Raw genomic sequence first — 5233 nt, forward strand, 5'->3', positions numbered from 1 at the left:
CTGGTGGGTCGCTGCACTCTCCTAGGCAGGGAAGACGCTCCCTGGATCGGAGAACGAGAGGTCTCTTCCCCACCCATGCCTCCCACTCTTTGAGGAATGGCATGGACCCCCTTGGACACCCCCCAGACCCAGCACTGGCTGGAAGTAGAAAGAGCTGGTCATTGGGATGCAAGAGAGGATGGGACAAACAGAGGAGCCCCTCCTCATCTCACGGGCCAGGGGCCTGCATCTCCCCTAAAGCTCCAGCTCCCACCAAGGCCACCAGGGCCAATCTTTGCTGCCACCCAGTGGCTACCGGGGGCAATGCAGGTGGAGCCCAGTGAGTCCCCAATGAGAGGGGAGGGAGGGCTCAGGAGCTGGCTGGTGGTGGGCGCTTCCAGGGTCCAGCCCCATGCTGGGTCTTTCAGGCAGCAACCTGAATGTCCTTCAGCCCCTGGGAATTCACAGCCTGTCACAGCGCGGGGCCATCTGTGTTTCTGTCAGAACAAGGAGAAGACACTACAGAGACAGGTTCAAGAAGCGAGCTAAAACACCAAGCACAGGAACAAATGGGAAGACTAAGGAAAAGCACCCAGATGTCAGGTCAAGCTGCTGAAAGCCAAGGTCAGAGAGACCTCCAACGCTCCCAAGGAAGAGCGATGAAGTTCACCTGACTCCCCCCTAGCGGCGCCAGCCAAGAGGCAGCGGTCCAGGAAGGAGAGAAAGCGCCTATCAGTGAAGGCTGACACAGGCTTCGAGTCCTGAGCACACATCTCAGGCTGAGGGAGGTGAGCCTGGAGACAAGGGCTCCAGACACAGAGCACACGGGGGCAGGAACCCCAAGTAGAGATGACCATCTGTGTACATCTTAGACAAAAGAGGGTTTAAGCAAAAATCATCACCAGGGACAAGAAGGTAAAATTCACACTTCTGAACTCTGTGCACCAACAAAACCAGGAGGAGGGAGACCCAGCAGCCATAGCAGAATCCAACGCAGTGATCAATAACCAATCATCGGGCAGACCAAAGAAAGTGAGGACAGAGGAGACGTGCACCAGGCTCCATCTCCGGACCCACAGATGTGTCCCTGCAAGATGTCTCCTCAGGTGCACGTGGAGCACATGTGGAAATCAACCATGAACTTTCAACACATTCCCACCACGGTGAGGGTGAGAGGTCATAGGCATTCACCCACAGGGCGGCTGCAACAGAAAACCAAAGGAACAAGCATGGTGGAGGACACAGGTGCTGGGGAGCATAACAGTGGCCATCATGGAGGACGGCACGTCAGTCCCTCCAAAACTCCAAAGTGTTCGCCAAGTGCTGCAGCAAGTCCACCTCTAGGCATGTCCACAGGGACAGGTAGGCCAATGTCCATAGCAACCCTGCTCCCAAGAACCAGGGGGTAGCGACTCCTACCACCACACATGGGAAAGTAGATGGTGTGCACCTGTGATGGAATCTCTCTCACTTCCTGAGGAAGGAGGGCCTGAAGTGCTGAGCGGCACCAGGGGCACACGCGGGGAAGCAGGAGGAGGGAGCCAGTGCCTCAGACCCATGGGCAGCCCTGGGACCCGGTGCAGGGGCTGGGCGGGAGGGGACCTGTGTGTGGCAGGCCACAGCCCCCTGGGAAGACGAGGACCTCCTGCATGTAGTTCGTGGTGGCCGTGCCACAGCATGGATGTGCTCAGAGCCAGATTCACAGCTTAAGGTGGCTTACAGCATGGCAGCGTGTGCACAATATGTGTCTTACCATGACCTGACGGGCACTCACACCTGGAGATGCAAGGCCAGTGAAGCCACTGGGTCCACTCTGCCTGGTGTCCACCCAGGAAGTGGAGATTAGGACCCAGACACACAGGGAGCGAGCATGGGAGGACCAGGGACAAGATGCCACCTGTGAGCCACAGAGATAGCAGCAGCCTGTTGTCTAGCCAGGTTTGTGGCACCTGTGAGAGCCCAAGCAGACTGACACCAAGTAAACCAGAGAAACGTCACAGGCCGTCTCAGTGGCTAAATGAATCTACAGCCATTCATGACCTCCATCAGCTAACTGGGAATGGAACCAACCTTCTGTCTGGAAATCTCCAGATCCAGCACCTCCACTTCATGGCCCTGTAGAGGTCCCTGGAGGTTGGAGGGAGACCCCAGGACAGGGAGCAGCACCCTCCCGTTCCCCAGGACCCCTCCAGGTCAGCCCAGGGACAGATCTGCAGAGAGATCACCAAGCTGTCCTGCAACCCGTCCCTGCCCGCAGCCAGCCCTGAGAGGTCAGGGTTGTCTGTCATGAGCACGGCAGGGGACTCAGGTCCACATGAGGGGCAGGCCTGCAAACCACCCTGGGGACACCCAGTCGCCTACGGAGACAGAACCAGACCCAGGAGGAGGCCTCCAAGTCCTCACCCATGCCCTGATCCAGCAGCTGTGTCCAAGGGCACCTGCACCCCACAGAGGGCACACATTCCACAGACACGCATGCACACACGTGTGCTCATACGTATACACGTGGGCAGACTGCACACATACAGACCACAGGTACACACACCTGCAAGCACATGCACACGTCACAGGTGTACAGAGACATACACAGACCCATGTGCAGACACGCATGCAAATGGGCACATGTGTAGTTACATGTATACACATACCTAGGTCCATACAGATATGGCACACATGTGCACGTGTACATGCAAACACATGGTGTGCACATCTGCATGTGTGTGGTAGTGGACAATTTGCACATGTGTACACATGCATGTGCATGCATGCAGGCATACCCACACACGCACACACAGCACATAAAGTCCACTGGCAAAACATCAGCAGGTCTCATTATTCCAACCCACACAAGGGACCTAGAAGTTCATAAAGGACCTAAAACACTGAGGCAGATGATCTGGAGATTCAGAGACACCCTCCCAAACAACTCCCAAGTCACAAAGCAAATAAAACACTGTGACAGGCGATTTTACAATTATACGGGAAGAGGAACTGCAGTCCACGGAGCGGCTCCAGGAGGAGCTGGAGGAGAATTCACAGCACTAAATGTCTTTATTACTGAGCAAGAGTGACTGAAAATAAATGAACTAAACATTCGACACAAGGAGGGAAAAACAGAACAATAAAGTAAATCCATGGAGGCAGGAGGGGGAGGGATGGAGATAAAGGCAGAATTAATGAATTGGAAACAAGAAAAATGGAAGCGCCCATCAGTAAATCCAAGAGCAGCTCTTCTAAATAAATAAATAAAACAAACAAACCCCCCGACCAGTCTAATCAGCAGAGAGCACAGCCCGGGAGGACCCAGGGGAGCAGAGCAGCCGAGGAGACAAAGTGACAGGTCATGCAGCCTTGCTCTGGGTGAGACCAACAGTCTTGTAAGACTATGAATCACCAGGACCAACTCACAGATGCAGGAAACTGCCCACCTCGGGACCCACTGCGGAGCCACAGGACAGCTCTTGACACCACTCAGGGAGGCCAGGCCACACAAGGATTTGGGTGGGGCACTTTGGTATGGCTGGGGGGCCTGGGTCAGGTGGAGGTGGAGGTCCCTGCTGGGCCTCGCTGCCCCTGGCCAGCCGAGGCTCTGGCTGCCCTGAGCTCACTGTCTCCCATAACTGGCTCCGGTTGTCCAGACACAGGCCTGACTCGGCTCTGCCCACAACCCTGGCCAGGGGCCATCACAGCCTCCGCTGTCCACTCTGTTCCTGGGACCAGTCAAGCCTTGGGCAATTGCTGGGGGTGGGGGGTCCACTCCTAAGCGGTCTTAGGGAGATGGAGATTTCCTTTCTTCCTTTCTTGGGCTCTGCAGAATTTGCCTATAAAATCACCTGGGGCTGATTTCTTTGCAGGAAACACAAGTGACCGTCTTGCTCTGTCCAGTGGTGACAGGACTGTCAGTCTGTCTCCTGGGCCAGGCCCACTTCCCTAGTTGCTCCTGGCCTTCTGACCGTGGCCCCTCCTCCCACTCCTTCCCGTCAGGCCTATCTAGGTGAGGGACACTGGTCTCCTTCCTCATCTCCACCAGTCCCTTCCCTTTGGCTTGGCTTTCTTCCCCTTGCTGGGTCGACTGGCTCAGCTTCCTGCCACCTACACATTGGTTGACCAGAGAGCTGAGCTCACTTCTGCAAGGCTGAGGAGGACCGGGGGTGGGAGAGGGGAGGGACCACCTGAGGCCCCAGACCTTGAGAGAAAGCTGGGAACCGCACTAATCCTAGCACAGGACTCCCACCTCTCCTCCCAGCGAAGGAGCTGGACATCCAGTTCCTCCACAGGGCTTCAGACACTCCAGTCCTGGCAGGTGGCCTTCCCGTCCCCAGCTCTTCCAACTCCCATTTTGAGCTCCCTTGACCCACCACTGTGAGTGGGTTTCTTTTGAATTCTCTGAGCCATGAGATTTTGTTGTGGGGTGTGGCTGGACAGGAGGGCCTGCGGTATGCCAACTGTCTCCACGTGACCCACATCCAGTGGGGCTTTGTCCAGGGATGCCCAACAGCTGAAGCTCACACAGGGCAGCCAGATCTGTGTCCTTGCTGCTCTGAGCCCACTTGTTCAGTTAGCTACTGAGATAGGACTATCAAAATCTTGCTCAGTGCTCACTTTGGCAGCACATATACTAAAACCAGAACGATACAGAGAAGATCAGCACTGCCCCTTGGCCCCTTGTGTAAGGAAGACATTCAAATTCATGAAGTGTTCCTTTCTTTTATTTTTTTTAAGACAGAATTGCTAAGGGCTGGGGTTGTGGCTCAGTGGTACAGTGTTTGCCTGGCACTGGGTTCCATCCTCAACACCATATAAAAATAAATAAAAATAAAACAAAGGCATTGTGTACATCTACAACTAAAGAGAGAGAGAGAGAGAGAGAGAGAGAGAGAGAGAGAGAGAGAGAATTGCTAGACCAATGGCACCTAGAGATGACACTAGAAAATCTCTTCCACAACAGGATGGAGCCCAGTGAGAACCTGGCCACAGGTGTGATGCCCTAAAGTCAATCAATGCACAACTTCCTGACACCTGTGCCCAGGCTCCAGCAGGGGAGCGGGCTTCAGTCTAGAGGCTTAGAGAGCCGGCTTCCTAACTGTGCCTCCTGGTGAGCACATCTGCCAGCCCACAAGCACTGCCTGGGAACCACTGGCCCACTTAGCTCTGCAAGCCACCAGGTCATCATCACACTCACATGGCACTGACAGGACTCAGCCATCTACAAACAAGCTTCACACAAAAAATTCTATTTCTGTACTTAAGAAAA

At 54.8% G+C, this 5233-nt stretch overlaps 1 pseudogene; it reads left to right on the forward strand.

Annotated features, from left to right (window-relative positions):
* Positions 1-4573: 4573 nt before the first annotated feature.
* LOC143406655 (U6 spliceosomal RNA) lies at positions 4574-4689 on the forward strand (annotated as a pseudogene).
* Positions 4690-5233: the final 544 nt, after the last annotated feature.

Source organism: Callospermophilus lateralis, chromosome 8 (genome assembly GCF_048772815.1).
Source record: "Callospermophilus lateralis isolate mCalLat2 chromosome 8, mCalLat2.hap1, whole genome shotgun sequence".
NCBI classification, from domain to species: domain Eukaryota; kingdom Metazoa; phylum Chordata; class Mammalia; order Rodentia; family Sciuridae; genus Callospermophilus; species Callospermophilus lateralis.